Raw genomic sequence first — 20,384 nt, forward strand, 5'->3', positions numbered from 1 at the left:
TAACCATAAGCAGTCTACAAAAATATGTCTCGTACTCACTGTTCATTCAAGGCATGGTGCTGCCTGAAATATTCGTTTCCGACGTTGTATTCATCTCGTCATTTACTGTCCAGAACTACTTTCATTTTACTATTTCACTGCTTGTGAGGCTTTAACATATATTTATAACGACTGTAAAATATTGAACGTATAATCAGTGTAATTTGTAAAACTTGTGTTGGTATTTTTCTCCTTTTGTAGGTTATTCGTGTTGGCGGCGTCATATTATACAGTTCTAAGATTTGTATCCCATCACTATTCGATGACAAAGCAAAGGGCTCTCAGGTGTGACGTACCATTGCTGATGTATGCGGATGAACGGTAGTATTGGTCACGTCTCGGGGAAGTGATGGGAATCAACTAGAGCTGTCGTCTCTCAAAACAAATCCCCTCAGCACCTTTTGTCGGGCGTAGCCTACTGATCCAATAGTGGTACGTAGGCTACATGAGAAGGAGGGTTTTCTACTTCTACTGGGAGATAATGCTGCAGAGCAGCTGCTCATAGGACGGATGGGAGGCTAAAATCATTATCGGGATCAGATAGATTAGTAGTTGTTCTTAAAATGATACTCTGAGAATCAATATTTCATTTCTATTCAGGGACTCTCTAAGCACGATTTACATATGTTCGTCGTTGGGTCGTAAGTTACCATTTGTGTTGAGGAACAGCAACACTAATTCACCAACGATATGAAAAATAATTGAGTGATTAATAATTTATATTATTTATTGCCTTAATTATTTATTACTATTTCATCGAGACCTGTCCTTTTGATTCTTTATTGAATGTCGTCTGCCACATTTCTTCACAAGAAATTAGCACCCATTGTTACGAAACTTGCCATTATGTAGTTTTTTTAGCAAAAGCAACATAATCCCTACTATATAATACAGTGAAATCATATTAATGTAAATCTACCATCAACCAAAGAAAATATTTTCCAGCTGTTACGTGTTCCGGCAGTACTTGAGCTTTCCTTCGTCCATGCGAGTAATCGATAGTGTAGTCTTAAAGTGTTCGTACTACCTGCAACATTACTGTGACAACATATAAATATGTAAAGATAAAATTTAAAAGCTAATTCACACAATAATTTGATGTCCCTCAATTATATCGAAGAAATGACACTACTGATTCATGATTACTTTCGTCTGTACCATGACAAGAGGCCGCACAAGGAAGTTACGGAGATCTGTTTTCGGAGCTCTATGTGTAATGGGGTATGTTGAGTACTATAGTAAGGAATGTTTAGGAAAGGTATTCAAACCTGCTGAAGGAACATTCAATTTAACGTCAGTTGTAGGTGGACAAAGTGCTCGGGTGTTTAAGTACCGTTTCCCAGTTTGAAGCAAATATTGTCTCCATTGTCATGGCCATTGATGAGATGAACCATGCCTTAAGGTAGGTTAAACTGATTCGATTGCAGTCTTCCCCAGATATCTGGGAATATGCCATATACTGCTGTTGCTTCAATAAGTTTGTCTCAAACAGCGATTCGTTTATTTACGAGGCTACAAATTACCAGAGCATAAAGGTGTGACCGAATTATGTTCTGAACAATATTGTGTTCTCATACTCGTGTCAAAAGCTTCTTGAGCCACTACCAATCACATCATAACAATAAATATGAGAGGTTGTACATACTTAGTAGGCCTACATTATGTAGCACCTCGTGAAGATTCAAAATACTTGAAGATAAGGTTTTTCCGACACTATGGATCCAATCAACGTCCGCAGTCCTACAGCATGTAAGTGGTGCTGAACCACTGGTATCAACTTTAGTAGACAATATTCCCTGCAAAAAATGGGACAGAAATTAGGTATGTTCTCCAGTAAATTAGAAGGGTAGCAGCCAAAAGTGTCATTCAGAGCCTCAGATGCTTTCAGAGATAGATTGTAGGAAATGAAGGAACATACTTGCGCGCGCCCTTCTCTCTCTCTCTCTCTCTCTCTCTCTCTGTGTGTGTGTGTGTGTGTGTGTGTGTGTGTCATTGCACTTTCGGAATGCAGAATATTTCGACAAATTTATGAACATGAGGTCGTGGCTGAACAGTGGCTTATACGCAACATAGGGCGTATAATGTTTTCCATTCCATCTTGCACTTAGTTAACACTGCTGACTATTAAAATTGCAAAATCCATGAAGACGATCTGCAAAAAACATCAAACTGACATGAATTATACTGGAAAAGCAAGTGATTATCATTTCAGCGTAATGTACCGACTATCAGTGTTGTTGGCAGCTGTGGCGGACGGCCGCACTGAAGTGCTCTGCCGTAAACAGCACTAGCGGCGGATTTTAAAAGTCCTTTTCGGCACTGCAGTGCGCTTTATAGTTTACAGATAGTGTATGTTTAATACTGTAGTTGTAAATATCGTGCTGTTTAGAGTTTTCATTCCATTCGTCACTTACGTGGATTAAAACCTATGTTCAGTGAATATCAGTGTTTTGTTTGCAAGCGAGTGTTAATCTACTCCAGCCGTCTAGCCGTTACGTGATGTTCTGGGTTCATTACGGGGCTTCGCATAATTTCCTGATAGCGTCAGTTTAACACTGCTGTTAAGAAATCGTGCTTTTTGTTTTCATTCACTTCGTATCTTATACGTCTTACGTTCAACGACCATCTGTCGTGTTATTCTACGTCTGCCCGACACCTGGGTGTTAGCTGCACAACTCACCAAAAGAGAAGTTTTTCTAATTATTTCTTTATTACAAATTAAGTGTGCTGTAGTGATTTTTAATTTACTGTAATACACTCCTGGAAATGGAAAAAAGAACACATTGACACCGGTGTGTCAGACCCACCATACTTGCTCCGGACACTGCGAGAGGGCTGTACAAGCAATGATCACACGCACGGCACAGCCGACACACCAGGAACCGCGGTGTTGGCCGTCGAATGGCGCTAGCTGCGCAGCATTTGTGCACCGCCGCCGTCAGTGTCAGCCAGTTAGCCGTGGCATACGGAGCTCCATCGCAGTCTCCGTATGTGCAGTTGACGGACTTTGAGCGAGGGCGTATAGTGGGCATGCGGGAGGCCGGGTGGACGTACCGCCGAATTGCTCAACACGTGGGGCGTGAGGTCTCCACAGTACATCGATGTTGTCGCCAGTGGTCGGCGGAAGGTGCACGTGCCCGTCGACCTGGGACCGGACCGCAGCGACGCACGGATGCACGCCAAGACCGTAGGATCCTACGCAGTGCCGTAGGGGACCGCACCGCCACTTCCCAGCAAATTAGGGACACTGTTGCTCCTGGGGTATCGGCGAGGACCATTCGCAACCGTCTCCATGAAGCTGGGCTACGGTCCCCCACACCGTTAGGCCGTCTTCCGCTCACGCCCCAACATCGTGCAGCCCGCCTCCAGTGGTGCCGCGACAGGCGTGAATGGAGGGACGAATGGAGACGTGTCGTCTTCAGCGATGAGAGTCGCTTCTGCCTTGGTGCCAATGATGGTCGTATGCGTGTTTGGCGCCGTGCAGGTGAGCGCCACAATCAGGACTGCTTACGACCGAGGCACACAGGGCCAACACCCGGCATCATGGTGTGGGGAGCGATCTCCTACACTGGCCGTACACCTCTGGTGATCGTCGAGGGGACACTGAATAGTGCACGGTACATCCAAACCGTCATCGAACCCATCGTTCTACCATTCCTAGACCGGCAAGGGAAATTGCTGTTCCAACAGGACAATGTACGTCCGCATGTATCCCGTGCTACCCAACGTGCTCTAGAAGGTGTAAGTCAACTACCCTGGGCAGCAAGATCTCCGGATCTGTCCCCCATTGAGCATGTTTGGGACTGGATGAAGCGTCGTCTCACGCGGTCTGCACGTCCAGCACGAACGCTGGTCCAACTGAGGCGCCAGGTGGAAATGGCATGGCAAGCCGTTCCACAGGACTACATCCAGCATCTCTACGATCGTCTCCATGGGAGAATAGCAGCCTGTATTGCTGCGAAAGGTGGATATACACTGTACTAGTGCCGACATTGTGCATGCTCTGTTGCCTGTGTGTATGTGCCTGTGGTTCTGTCAGTGTGATCATGTGATGTATCTGACCCCAGGAATGTGTCAATAAAGTTTCCCCTTCCTGGGACAATGAATTCACGGTGTTCTTAGTTCAATTTCCAGGAGTGTAGTAGCGTCATGTGTGACAAATGTGGTTGTTGTCACAGGTTAACTGTTATGGGAGAAGAATGACAGGCTTGGGGGTTGGTGTCTCACCGGGGGAAGCTAAAAAAGTGTCAGATGAGGCTCTTCCATTGTGTTGTAGATTATGTAGTCGAGGCAAGAAAATCGTGGAATAGGGAAGGAAGATTTTTGCTCAAAAAACAGAATTAGAAATGCCGTATTTTGAATTAGATAGGATAAAGGGGGAAAAAGACTTGGGAACTGGGACAATGTGACAAATAATATGCAAAAGGAGAAAACCTCAGTAATTATATTTCAGTTTCCGGTTATCAATCAGTTTGATTTGTTTCCTGAAGTAGAAGAACAGCCTCAACCAGTTTATGAGTTTAGTAGGGTGGGGAAGACGAGTAGGAACGACTTTGAAGCTACGCTAGTAGAAACGTTATTTAAGTCTTGCTGTTAGGAATCAGTCACGGGAGCGGCGTAGACCATGTGGTAAAGGAAACGCCAGGTGTAAAATACCAGGTCGCAAGCATCATGAAACCTAGCACCAAGCTCAGCCAGTTAATAGGGAATGTAGGGATCTTGTGTAGAAATTTTGATGGAGACTGTAAGGTACTTGTAGTAGGAGGAGCAGGTAACAGCCTGTCTATCAACTTACTGAGGAAACTCCCGATCGCACCCCATCAGATTTAATGGTAAGATCACCCAGTCGACAGTCCGTCAAAAACTGAACACAGATCAAGCACGAAAACAGGACGAAGGTTTACTGAACTGTGATAAAAAGAAGCAAATTGGGAACAGTGAGTGACCCAAGGTGAAGATCTGCAACATCGGGCGATGTGGAATAGCCAACGGGTCGCGGTTAAATGTGCATTATATTGGCTGCAAAGTGGGCGATTCGTGTTAAAATCTCTCTCATGCCCCATTTTTTCCCCAAAATTATGAACTATTCGTCCGGTCATTGACATACCTGTTCATTCTCTTGGCAGTTATCATACTATACGTTGGTTACAGAATACGAGTCATGTGGTAAGAAAATATTACCGTCACAAGTAAATTTGATGAATAGTGAGAGCAGGCGAGATACCAAACAGAACTCTCGCAGAAATGAGAACAACAAATAAACGTGTGAGGACTATTTAACAACAACGGAACTCGAGACTCGTAACATGTTGTACTTGTATGGAACAAATAGGAGGTATTCACTTCTGGAGGCCCATTACCTTGAAATCATAGGATCCCACTGAAAACACACAAAACATACAAACCTGCTAGTAATTCAGACCCCACTGTAAGCTCAGGCACGATGCGAGAGAACCGCGCTGTCGTATGAGGACGGTATGTCTAAACAAACATCGGAACAATACGAAACGGCCTCACGACGGACGTCAGTTGACTGCAGTGCACTGCAGAGATGGGACTCCTGTTGACGAAGCTGCCTGGCTGGCAGTGTGTTGTTTGTACCCCAACGTCCAAAACAAGTGATATCCAGTTGGCAATATGAACCCAACAAATATAGCTCACGACGTGCGTAGCAAGATCCATGAACTTTAAGGAATCTACAAGTTTCTTAAGAGATCCGATGATTGTGCAATATTTCAATAATTATTTCCTACATTTGTTGATGAACTGTAAGAACGATGATGAGATACATTGATGATTGCTGCAGGGCTGTATGTACCAGATGATGAGGGTGTTGATGATCCGTACAAAGATAACGGAGACGAGATGCTGCGAAGTCATTCTGAAGACATTTCGTTGGGTTACATGAAGGAAATGCTGCGATGTAGGGTGTTGTCCAAACCAATTAAAAGATTCAAGCATGGGTTGTGGACTGGTGTTACAAATAAATTAAAGAATTTAAAGGGATGGAGAGAAAAAGCACAATTTAATACTGTAAAGAAGTCGTGGAACGAGTTGGAACCCGAAGACAAATGTCCAGTGAATTAGTAGACCATGTATGTCAACAATTTATTCAAATCAGAAATGAAATAAAGTGCCGTACACGATACAGGCTTACAAATTTAGGGGGTTTCATTATGCTAAACGAAATGGCCTGACTTTAAGGCTTCACCTTATTGGCTATTCACTTTCCAAAGGAAATAGATCAAGGGATCACCAATTTAGTATTGGAGGTCAGCGTGGAGGGTAAAAATCATAGAGGGAGACCAAGAGATGAATACAGTAAACAGATTCAGAATGATGTAGGTTAAAGTAGGTACTGGGAGATGAAGAAGCTTGCACAGGATAGAGTAGCATGGAGAGCTGCATCCTACAAATCTCTGGACTGAAGACTACAACAACAACAAAGGAAATAGAAAATTAGGAGCTCAAAGATGACAAAATATGTAAGGAAAAACTATGCCAATAAACTGGAAGAACTTGAAGACTGTTCTTAGACGTTTGTTATAGATACTAACATCAAATTCCAACAGTATGAAGACGCATATATCATCAACACCGATCAGTCAGGTTTTAACTGTGAAATGAAATGGAACCGCAAATTATCGTTAGTCGAAGAAGACAAATCTAAGTGTAGTGTGGACCAACTGCACGCCACTTCACACAGTTGCACCATGTAGTATGCTCTTAACAAAGCGGGATTTCTTTTTACTTTTGTTTGCAAGAAAAATGATGTCTTTGGACCGAACGTTCAGCAACAGATGAACAGAGTACTTGGCCAAACCTCCAGCCTCATTTTGAACTGTAGTGTGTCAGGCAAAGCGGAGAACAGACTACCTAAAGATTTTAATGAACGTGTGATTCCTCCATACTCGATCAAAGAGTGTGCTTTACTTACTGACAGCTATACAGGACAGAAGGATCAGGCACTGTAATGTTTTGGTGTGGGAGTAGACATGATTACCATTCCTCCAGGATGCACACCTGTTGTGCAACTGTTGGATGGATTTGGCTTTATAGGAGTGAACCGTACAGATACACAGAGCATTACTGTTAACGTGATGATGTTTCTACCATCAAAGTCAAAGCTCTCAAGCATAATCAACTTCGGTCTTCGAAATTCCAGGACACGTTCAGATTTGGTTGGACATATGCCACATTTGCTGATATACATGTGGAAAACTTCAAAAACCTTAAAAACATTTGTTTTGATAGAATACAGGGAAACCGGAGTCATTATGAATCTGTTGTGTTCATTCGTTGCAACGTATGTGACAGACTGTTATGTTTTCATCATTTCTTTGGGAGGGATCACATTCACATTCATTTTAACACTTAAGTCAGGCAAGCAGGCATATATCACTCACTCACCAGGCGTACAGTTTAGGAGCGTCGATAAGAGATTCCTATCATACTGTCACTAATGTCGTATGTGACACACTAGAAGTGATTTCCGTTGGATGATTCATTTGTCAGTACAGCGGACAGACACGTCAATGATTTAAAGGAAAAGAAAAAAAAGGGAGGAAAGTACGAATGAAATTTCAACACGGATCTCCGACTTTCCAGTCCAACAGCGTGACCACATACCCACGACGTCGTTGCTCTTCTATTTCGGTCGCTGTTGCACGCCTCGAGCTTGGACCTTCACTGTTTCTATTTTGCTTCTCTGTTCACAGTGCAGTTTATCTTTCTGCTGTTTTCATGCTTAATCTGTGTTCCGTTTATGACGGTCTTTACATTTCTGAGAGGCTGCGACGCTGAGTTTCACTTGTTAGAAATAGCATTTAAGGTGACTTGAGATGAAAAAACAGCAAACACTCATTTAAGGTTTGTGGAGGTTTTGCAGCAACAAAACCAACCCTGGGTTAACATGGCTGTAGCTATGTGAACAGAGATCTGAGGGAATTGCTTTCGACTGAAACAAAGACCCATATCTCTGCCGTACCTCTTGCTGCGATTGAGAGATGGAAATACACTAATATGCCAATCTTGGACTGTACATGAACAGAAGGGGGAAAGAAAAAATTAGCCGAACATCTTGCACAGTGTGTTAGGGGGGCCACACTCATACAAGACAAAATCCCTGTCTTGCTGCTGTCAAAGGGACACATTTTTTCCTTAGAATTAGGTTACAGACACATAGTGCTGAAAGATATTAAAGCGGAACAGGACCACTACATACAGTAGTGTCCAGAAAAATATAATTATTTTGTTTCATCAGAACATTTTAGCTTATTGTGAGCCTAGAGGATGTGGAAAATTCTGGATTGAGGCGTTCTGTGCCTCTTTGAACACTACGTAACCACAGGGATAGAGAAGTTAAATGTCAGGGATTATAGACTAGCATCATAATACTCACCTGCCGTGACACAAACTAGTGTTACCCTTTGGGACGGGTTTGAGTTTTGACCGTGTTTTTGTGTAATGGATGAGGGTATCGGACAGTAAATTTGAATATATTCTATCTTAACAGAAAACTAAACAGGCTTTAACATTGAGGTTTCATAAAAGTAGAAAAGTTCATACTAATGAGACAATAAACAGTCGCCAGCCCAATTAGGCACATCAATTGCAAATATTATCTTTAAGAAAACTGAATATTTGTTGTTGAAGTGACTTTCATTAAGATTCCCGTTGAATAACACAATGGGGAGACTCGAATACAGGGAAATCTAAGCTGTGGCTAGCAGTAGTTTCCATTAATGCACAAACCAGTAATCATAGAAAGCAAAATTGTACCGAACTCATAATAATCACAGTTACAATCACGGTCATCACTTGACTCAGTATTGAGATGTTACTGCAGGAAACACCGAACCAAATTTGGAGACGGAAGGGCTACTGACGTAACTAATATGTAAACACCATAAATAAAAATTAAATAATAACACAATTACACTGTTTATACTCCCATTTATAGAAATGTATCAGATTCCTTTAGTAGCAATGATATTCCAATTATGTTTCTAATATGAGAAAATTATGGTGGGGACCCGTAAACTTATACTGTCTCACTAATCAAACTCTGTGATTATTTCAGTAGCAAAATTCAATTCTACTACATTTAATTCTTAGTCTCACTTCGAATAGTTTATGTTTTTAATTGTTAAAGCAAATTATTCGACTCTGAGTTCAATGGGCAGTAATCAGAGCTAAATTATGATTCAAATAAGTTTAATTTATGTGCCTTTTTCATCACCAGTGGAGCAGGTATTTTAGACAGTCTGACACTGAATTTTTGCACATTTAATACACAAGGGTACATCACTAGTTCGTTTGAATGAGGATACTCGGTTTTCTGAACACATAGGTGGTGACACTGCATAGGTTCATGATTAGGATGAAAGTTATTGTTCTAAACACAGGTTTATGGCACTTGGAGTATTATTGAAAACACACAAATTAACTGGTACATCCTCTAATACATATCCGTATACGTGAAGTTGTCATTATCTCGAGTCTTACATTCACTTCGTGTTATCCAGTACGGTTTCTTTAGTTTGGGCCCGTAGTACTTGCCCGCACGACACGGGCCCTTAAACAAGCGGGCCTTAGTTTCCTCCAATATTTCGGTTTTGAAAGTTTCTCGTTTCAAAACCCCTACCGCGAAATGACATGTTATCCCGACCTCTGCCTCTACCTCTTTGCACCATAGTTACACGTTTACGTTTATCCTAAGTTTGCTCATTATGCTCGTGACTTTCCCTCGTCCTGTTGTTACTGTTTTGATGATAATCACCATTCCCACTTCAATGATCTTCGTCTTCCACTCTCTCCAAAAACGACGAGAAGCTTACCACATAATGTTTTGAATCCTCTCGGAGCTTTTTCCATAGTTCCAACACTATTTCGGATTCCGTTTGTCTGTTTCTCAAATGTGTCAATTTTCAATAACACATCTCGCAAAACTCTTTCATTGCGATTCTGCCTCGGTTGCATTCAACCTTGCCACGATAAATTCTCGCCATACGTAGTCCTGTTTTTGTTCTGGCCAGTATTCCTCAACAAAGTTTTGTTTAAATTCGTCAAATGACATTTGTTCTGTATTTAGTCCCTATCTTTTCACATCGCCAGCTAAGACGCTAATGACTACATTGATCTTTTCCAGATCCACTACATAATCAGGAAAATTCCTTTCACAATTTTTCAAAGAAATCTAAGGGGTGCTATCCATTATGTCTTTTTGCTCGATCGAATCGTTCTTCGCCCTCCAGCAGTTCGCTGCAAATTATTCTGTCAGTGGCTTAAATCGGTTTTCCTCTTATTTTACGTTCAAGATCGCTCACTTTACCTTAAATCTGTGAACCGTTCTGTTCACACTTTTTTCGCTAGTTGTTACCTGCTTACGCAGTTCTTTTTCTGAAATATTTACCGTTTGTCTCAATTGAGAAATTTCAGTGTTATATTTGTTTATTAATTCGGTTTTGAGGCTGACACATTCTCATCAACTTTTGTTATCACCAAAGTTTCTACAGTATCTCGAATTTTCATTATTTCTGTAGCAAACCTATCGTTGAAATCATTAATCTGGCCTTGCACAGTGGCAACATTGTCACTGGTAGTATTTATCTCAATTTGGAAGTCCTTGATTGCACTACTCACAACACCTACTTTTGAATCTACTTCTTCGATCTGTTTCCTGATTTTAACAGCAGGCATGTCAATTTGATAACCTTGTGCTTTCTCAAGTGTTTTAATCTGGTTGTTAATATTGCTACTCTGTGTTGCAACTTGTGTTTTAATTTGGTTGTTAATGTTGATACTGTGTGCTGCGATTTGTGCAGACAACATTTTTAACAAATCGGTCATGCTCAGTGGTTTTTCACTTTCTTGTTCTAAAGTGTCCTCATATTCAAATTATATTTCTCGTGTACTGTAGTCTGTCGCCTGGTGTATCTGTGATTATGAAGCGTTTGTTAATTAAGGTCATAGATTTGTGACACGAAATTTAAAGTTTGTAATGTATATATGGAGAAAAACTAAATAATGTTTAAAACAATGAAATTTTGTAATATATGTATGTTTATAAAGAAAACAATGTATATTGGAAGCTGGTTCATGTTTAGGACACTTGTATTGTATAACGTAAAAGATGTAGGTAAGTCCCTCTGCGACGGAAGTGGCTTGGCACGTTGTAAAATGTGGTTTTCGTGGTTGAACTGGGCGGCTCCTAGGTGTGAACAGTACGCAGTCAGTGCTTAGTCATTGCAGGGTACACACCGAGGGTGCCAACGGAGGCAATTGGAAGCCGTTTGCAAGGAATTTAGCCTCGTCTGTAGATTTGGCTGTTGCATGATACTCTCGGCACTAAGGAATGGCTCTAACACGTTAAAAATCAGTCGCCAAGAAGAAATTTTAAAGAGCATTCAGACATCAATAGAGTGAGTACAGTTAGCCACCACATCACTTTCCACCACTACTTCGTCACTGCTCCACCAACTTCAGGCACACAGGTAAGTATTAGAGCATGTACCAGTTAAATTTCGTGAGTCTTTTCAACAATAATCCAAGTGCTATAAACCTGTGTTTAGAACCATAACCTTTATCCTAGTCATGAACTTATGCAGGATCCTCTTCTAAGTGTTCAGAAAACTGAGTATCCTGTTTGAAACGAACTAGTGATGTACCTTTGTGTATTAAAATACCTGCTTCACAAGTTATGAAAAAGGCAGGTAAGTTAAACTTATTTGAAACATCATTTAGCCTTGATTACTAACATAAACGATTTTTTAAAGTTAATCGAGCTCAGTGTTCAATAATTTGCTTTAAAAATTAAAAACATAAACAATTCCAAGTGAGGCTAAGAATTAAATTTAGTAAAACTGTATTTACCTACAGAAATAATCATAGAGTCTGATTAGTCAGGCAGTATCAGTTTGTGGGACCCCATCATAATTTTCTCATATTAGAAAGATAATTGGAATATTATTGCTACTAAAGAAATGTGATAAAATTCTATAAATGGGAGTATGAATAGTGTAATTGTGGTATTATTTAAATTTTATTTGTGGTATACATATGTCAGTTACGTCAGAAGCCCCTCCATGTCCAACTTGAGTTAGGTGTTCCAGCCGGCCGTTGTGGTCTCGCGGTTCTAGGCGCGCAGTCCGGAACCGTGGGACTGCTACGATCGCAGGTTCGAATCCTGCCTCGGGCATGGATGTGTGTGATGTCCTTAGGTTAGTTAGGTTTAAGTAGTTCTAAGTTCTAGGGGACTAATGACCACAGCAGTTCAACAACTAATATTCAATTCTCTTAAATATAATATTTCAAATACATGTGCCTAATTGGGCTGGCGACCGTTTATTGTTTCATTCTTATGAAATTTTCTACTATAATGAATCATCAAAAATAAAGTTTTCCGTTAAAATACAATATATTCAAAATTACCGTCCAATACCCTCATCCATTAGATACCCACACGGTCAAAACTGAAAACCCTCCCAGAGGGTTACACTAGTTTGTGTCACGACAGGTGAGTGTTATACATGGCTTTTCCTGTGACAGGACTTGAGTTAGGTTGTTAAAGAAAAGTGAGGTATAATGAGAAAAGTGTTATACCTGTCCATATTTGTGGTCACATGGTCACATGATCATTGTAGTAACCCTAGTGGCACTATTGACCAATAGGAACATATCAAAACGTTGAAGCATATTTATGAAAGTGGTCTTGGATTCATTTATGATATTAGTGTTGTTGTTAATGTTCCCACACTAAATTATGTTGATCTTTGTACTTGAGACTTTAGCTAGAACTTCTGTTAATTTATTTAAAAAAAAGAGTCTACACTACCATTGGGGGATCTATAAACACACAAAATGATTAATATCTTGGTGATATTAAGCCCTGTTAATTCAATAGCTGATATTTCAAAATGTTTGTCTTCACTTAATGTACTAAGGTCATGTCTTGATTTGAAAAGTGTCCCATTTCTGATATAAATGCATGATCCTCCACCCCGTGAAGCATTTCTGCAGTAATAATTTGCACTTTCATATAGCGATAACACTACATGTTAGATTTCTGTATCTCTACACCAGTGCTCAACAGCACAAACTATTGTGCAGTTCAAAGATTGGAGCTCAACCTCTAATAGTTGTATTTTATTTTTTATTGACTGCATATTTTGATGGAAGACTGCTAAGTCTGTGAAATACCCCATGGCCCTCTTTCCAATTGTTTGTATTTCTTTGTGACATCTGGTATGTGTGATATTTGAAGGGTTAATATCAGTCTTGTGAGTGATTGTTTCAGAATTTTTTAAACTGCTAGAGATACACTTTAGGTAGGGGAACCTGTTGTCTGGATTTATCCTAAAAACGACCTACTTTTCCTACCCATGACAACAGGTATTTGACTATGTGTGGCCCGAGATCCGCCCCCTATACTTTCATTAATCAGCTGCACCAAGCTTTGCTTCCCAGTCCCGTTTAAGTATAGACCATGCCTAATGAAACCCCATCTGTTAATACTCCCGACGGGCACCAGAGAAACATGAGCAAAGTAGGTTGTCCTCAGAGCCATCCCCAACTCCACATTGATTCGCCTCACAGCACCATCAAGGTGTGGTCGATCATGATGCCGGAATTGCTCAACAAAGTGTACATTGGTGCCATGAGTCAGGTAAGCTATCTTGTCCAGGTCACCACCTATGCCATATGCCCCATCCCTGTCCAAACTATTTCCCACACCACCCACTATCACTACATGGTCGTCTTTTGTAAAGTCCTTACATAAAGACCCTAAGTCCATAACCATGCATTTGGCTTGAAGATACTGGTGACCTGGTGCGCTGCCCCAAAACTTTCCTGTAACTGCAGGCCTACGCCTCACCCATGGCTACTACCTAGCAGAAGCACTTTCTTCTTCCTAACACTCTGTACATTCCTAGGCTTCTTGGCCTCGGTTGAATTGTGCTGCACATTTCCTGCTCCTCGTTCTACCTGAGGCTCTTTTCCACTTAACTCTGGCAGTGACAGATATCTGTTTTTGGTGTTGATGATAAAACTGTCAGATCGCGTTCTCTTTCTTCCTATCCTCCTACCAGCTGCCAGTTCCCAACCACTCTCCCCTCCCCCCTCCCACTATCTCCCTTGATCCTTATCAGTTCTTTCCTTGCTTCCTCCAACTGTGCCTGAAAGGCACAGATTTTCCTTTGCTGTTCCACAACCAAACTGTTGCTACTGCATACTCTGCAGTTCCAGGAGAGAACCTCTTCTGTTCTCGCAATATTCTCCTCACTGCACTGCCCCCCCCCCCCCTCCCCAATGAAAGTATTTCCTACAAGATGGCAAAAAAATCCCTCTACTCACTGTCCTACAACAGCTCCCACATTTCTCACTCATGGTAACTTTCGAAAGGGTAATTAAGTTTAAATGATGTTTTTAATTTGTCAAGGACGCGACACAAAGGTCTTATGTGCGATTGTTTTTGTACTGATTTAGAGATACAATGACAGAAAAATGAATTAGTAATTACTTTGCTTTTAGAGAATTTGCATTATCAAGCGTGTTTGGTCAGGTTTTTAAACCTTTATAACTCGGAATGTTAAGGCCTAGATCACGTCTATCTAAGTAGTAAACAATACGAAACGTGTTAGTTAAATACGATTTAGAAACGTTTAATTAAACTTTAATTGCGACAACAGACACTGATGAAACTAGTAGCTTTGTCTTTTAAACGGATTTTGCACTATCAAGAAAATGTGAATAGAATTTTTTGTGCTTATGTCACGCTGACTTTCGAATTATATCGTGATTATCGGACTTCAGGTATCAAGAAGTTTTTTCAAGAACAAGCTCAGATGGGACGCTAATATTCAGTTGTGTGATAAGAACGGACACTACAGCAAGTATACAAAACAAAAAAAATTTAAATTTGACGCTATTTCCTATTAAATAAGTTCTTTTAGCGGACGAAGAAAATACATGTGATGTTACTCGGGGGCCATCTTGGTTACCTGTTCAAACAATCATTGACATCACTGAAAAAACTTACTTACTTTTATAAACAGATTTCTAATTACCAAATCGCATACCTAACACGTTTGTTAAGAATAACAGTAAAATGCAACTATTTTGTTTTCAATAGCAAATCATACCATCGGCTTGGCAATGGGTAATCCACTGGCAGGCATCTTGGCCGATATTTTGATTAATTCGGTGGAAGAGAAATTCTTTAATAATTTTTCAGCTGCTGATCTTGGTATTTTGTCTTATTCTCGGTACGTAGATGAAATTTTGATCATATACAGTGGTCCCGGAAAGAATTCAGCATGTGTTTGAATTTCTGAAAATAGTCATCCTGAAAAATCAGCTTCAATTGCGAGTTAGAAAATAGCGAGCGTCAGCTTAATTACTTGGGCGTCAGTATCGCTACTGACAACGACAGACTTTCTTTCGAAAAGCCTCTAATACAGATCAAACTGAGCCCGCTAGTTCAGTGTATCCTCATTCTCATAAGAAAGCATTGTTCCGTACAGACATTCATCGAGCAGTATCTGTACCTTTGTCACCTGACAAGCTTAATGAAGACATGAACATAATAGACGAGTTTGAATCAAGACATTTCGACGAAGACGAACGGCATGTGAGCCCGAATGTCTTTGGAATGTTAGCTTGCGGAGTGCATAAAATAATTTCTGATACATGTCCCATTTATTATAGAGAATAAACTGGAAGGTCTTTTAGTGTTAGGTAAAAGGGACATCAGTTGGGAAAAAAAGGCACAAACGTACACAGTTCCATTTTTACTGATAACCTGCTAATTTCCGGACACAAACCGAAATGCGTTGAAGAAATTTGCAGTTTACATAGATAAAAGAAATTTCACGTGCTCGATGTACTAGAAGAGCTTGAGTTTTTTAATCATATTTGTAAGAACGATGGCCTCACCCACAATAAACTGTTACAACTATGTAACAATTTTTTTTCGATGGGTTCAGTCCACCGCATTTCGATTCTTGTATTTTTTACTATATTTTCCCTGCTTGTGGTTTAGAAACATCATTTTATTTTAATCTCATAACTATGTGCTGCTGAAATTACCTTCATGACAATATTTTCTGGATCTTACAGCTGTTTGTAAATTTTTTTCGAATTCGTTCTGTCTTTTACGTAATAATAATTTCTGTAAGGTCGAACAGATCGCGCTGTTGTAGTTAACCTACTGGGCTACTGTGTATTTTCAAAAAGACATTAAGCTCTCTTTCCTTACAGTTTTTTTTAAACTGTCGTTTTTTCAGTTGTTTCTGTTATAATTTTTCAAGTGGACACACGTCACTGTCCGCGCCTGACAGGTGGCACGACTTGTATTGTTTTCGTGGCAGCAATGAAAGCCACTGGCCGATCACTCTGATGTTATTCCCAGCTGGACACACGTGGCAAAGGCTATGACGCTGAATTTCACTTTTGACTTGAGCATAGCTGCTCCAAATTTTGACTAATGCTTTTTTATCAGTGGAATTTTATGTAAGTAACCTTTGTATATCGTGAAAATAGTCATCTTGGTTAATGTGCTTTTTTTCAAACCTCATTTTCTATGTGTTATTTTATAGGATTTATAAAAATTTCATTTTGATATAGGCACCCCTTGTAGGTGTCGAAACTCAGGTCAATGTACTTTCCAGTTATAAGCAACCAGTTAGGTGTATAATCTTATGTTCTAAATACTTCTGTTTCATTACATTTATTTACTACTATTTTTACAATGGTTAATAATACATGTCTGCATGTTACATTAACATCTTTACTTATTTAGATCTTTACAACATACACTTTCTGGCCTACTTGGCTCCGGTTACTAATTAACAACGTTACCATCCATAGGGACGGGAACGTAGACCGCCTACTACCAGGTTAACCACTGCCTTAAGTTTCATTTATATTTATTTAACCCGTCATCTTTTTTAACAACTATCGTAGCACTTCATCTACTACTACTGTTCTACATTCTTCTTGAGTGCTAACTAATTACATTTCAGAAATGGCAAGATGGAGGGGAGGCGCCACCTTCTCGACGAGGGTTCGAGATCGGGGCGGCGGTCCAGTCCTGCGAAGGCTGAGTCCGTCCGACGACTCCCCTTCGATGCCTTCCTCTAAATGCTCCCTATCTCGTCTGCGACGTGAGAGGAGCTTTCTCTTACTGTTCTGATAATATCTGTGAGAACAGAGCATTCAAACAGTATATGCTCTGGGTTATCTGAATCGGCCCCATAATCACGGCGTTCTGATTCCAATTTCCCTAGCATGTGAAGATACACAGGACACGGGCCATCTCCCGTAAGAAGGGGCACCATCCCTCTACTTGGCAGCAGATATCAGATATTTCTTTCTTAATCTTTCCCTTATGCCTAAAAAAATCTTATATACTCTCCTAGCAGTTTCAGAATGATCTCACTGTTCTTGCCAAACATTTAAAACTTCATTTGTGATTTAATTATTATTCTCCAAGTGTTTCCCCATTATTTCCCATATTCTCTCTAGGTTTATTTTTAGCCAGAACACTGCAGGTCTTCAGATTATTTTCAAATATAACGGGCGTAGGCCAATTATGACCAACAATCCATCTGTGGGAGATGTTCGAAATGCCTTTATTAACCTCATTAGTACGTTTCTTTGGATGGCCTCACAAGCCGCAATCTGTGGCCCAATAGGCTTGAACCGTATCCCTGAACAGAGGCCAGCAGACTATCGTGATGAAGCCTGACAGCATAGGAGGAAGGTAGGACTTCCGCTAATCAGGTTATGCATGACTGTTGGTCTGCGTACTCGTTCAATGTGTGGGTCCATAGCTCTATCACTGATCCTGGTTCACCTCCAAGTATCGAGCTACTTTTTCTTGATGAACTTTACCGTCATTTATTCGTACTGAAGGATATCTAGATAACTTGCCCTTCATCGTAATATATAACTACTTTTGATGAGCCATAGTTATCTTTGTGCGTCCACACCAAGTTATTAAGATTCCCATTGCAATTGTGCACTGGTCTTCGACTTGTGCATGACTGTTACCTTGCACCAGGATCAGCAGATCATCTGCGTAGGATACGACCCCCAATACCGATGATTCCTCCTGCAGAGACTGAAGTAGTAGATCCGTATTCACTTTCCAAAAATGGTGCCACATACTGAGCTCTGGGGGCATCCTTTGATGATCAAGAATGAGATTTTCACTCTGCAGCGGAATGTGCGCTGATATGAAACTTCCTGGCAGATTAAATCTGTGTACCGGACCGAGACTCGAAATCGGGACCTTTGCCTTTCGCGGGCAAGTGCTCTACCAACTGAGATACGCAAGCACGACTCACGACCCCTCCTCACAGTTTAAATTCTGCCAGTACCTCGTCTCCTACTTTCCAAACTTCACAGAAGCTCTTCTGCGGCCGGTGCCTAGTAAAACTAGAGGCCCCGACAAAGGTCCCGAGATCGAGTCTCGGTCCGGCACACAGTTTTAATCTGTTAGGATGTTTCATCCTTTGATGATGTTCTTGGTCACACCTGCATCGAGGGACATCATCAATACCAATACCGGCCACCACACGTTGTCAAACGCATCATATATGTCAACCTTTACTCGAAGAACATACGAGCAGATTGATGGAGAGGCAAATTTCGCTGCCAGGTTTAAGGCATCTTCAGTGGAACACCCCAGGCGAAAACCGAAATGTCACTCATGCATTCCTGCTAGTTCCCGATGACTCGTCAATCTTGAGCAGACCAACTTCTCAAAAACTTTTCTTAAAGCGTTTAAAAGGGAAATAGGCTTGTATGATTAGCACTACCTTGGATCATTGCCCAGCTTCCTCAGAATAACAACATCTGCTTGCTTCCAAATATTCGGGAATATTTTAAACTCTAGGTATTTTTTATACAGCCTGGCCAGAAGAGGAGGTACTTTATTTACCAGTACTTGCACGACTGCAGGCTTGCATTCAGCATTCTGGCAGTTACATCGGTTATTAATGTACCAGTATTTCACATTTGCTAATGGCTTATCTCGCACTTAGATCAGCCTGTGATCTTGCAATGTTCACCACTTAAATACACACGTAAAAATGTTTTTGCATAAGCCCAGTTCACAGAACTCCTGAAGATAGACATTGACTGTGGATATTGTATCACAGACACAGTCCCTTTGACTGTACAGAGATGTCACTAAAGCCGACCAAAGATGTAAAAAACCATGCATGAGCAACGCCTGTTAGACGGAGGGGGTCAGACAGCCAAACAGCTCCAGTCATTCCACCAGGAAGGAGGTACACGGCTCATGTTGTATGTAGTTCAACCATGCTTAGGCGGTCAATACCGCGGTTTGATCACTTCCGCATTGTTACTTTGTGCCAGGAAGGGCTTTCAACACAGGAAGTGTCCAGGCATCTCGGAGTGAATCAAAGCGATGTTGTTCGGACATGGAGGAGATGCAGAGAGAGACAGGAACTGTCGATGCCATGCCTCGCTCAGGCCACACCATGGCTACTACTGCAGTGGATGACCGCTACTTACACATTATGGCTCAGAGGAACCCAGACAGCAACGCCACCATGTTGAATAATGCTTGTCGTGCAGCCACAGGACGTCGTGTTACGACTCAAACTGTGTGCAAGAGGCTGCATGATGTGCAGCTTCACTCCCGACGCCCACGGCGAGGTCCATCTTTGCAACCACGATACCATGCAGCGCGCTACAGATGGGCCCAACAACATGTCGAATGGACCGCACAGAACTGGAATCATGTTCTCTTCACAGATGAGTGTCGCATATGCCTTCAACCAGATAATCGTCGGAGACGTGTTTGGAGGTAACACTGTCAGGCTCAACGCTTTAAACACACTGCCCAGCGAGTGGAGTAATGTGGAGGTTCCCTACTGTTCAGGAGTGGTATTATGTGGGGCCTACGTACGCCGCTGGTGGTCATAGAAGGCGCCGCAACGGCTGTACAATACGTGAATGTCATCCTCCGATCGATAGCGCAACCATATCGGCAGCATATTGGCGAGGCATTCGTCTTCGTGGGCGACAATTCACGCCCCCACCGTGCACATCTTGTGAATGACTTCCTTCAGGATAACGACATCGCTCGACTAGAATGGCCAGCACTTTCTCCAGACAAGAAGCCTATCGTACAAGCCTGGGATCGATTGAAAAGAGCCGTTTATGGACGACTCGACCCACCAACCACTGTGAGGGATCTACGCCGAATCGCCGATGAGGAGTGGGACAATCTGGGCTAACAGTGCCTTGATGAACTTGTGGATAGTATGCCTTGACGGATACAGGCATGGGTCAATGCAAGAGGAAGTGCT

Source organism: Schistocerca gregaria, chromosome X, assembly GCF_023897955.1.
Source record: "Schistocerca gregaria isolate iqSchGreg1 chromosome X, iqSchGreg1.2, whole genome shotgun sequence".
NCBI lineage: Eukaryota > Metazoa > Arthropoda > Insecta > Orthoptera > Acrididae > Schistocerca > Schistocerca gregaria.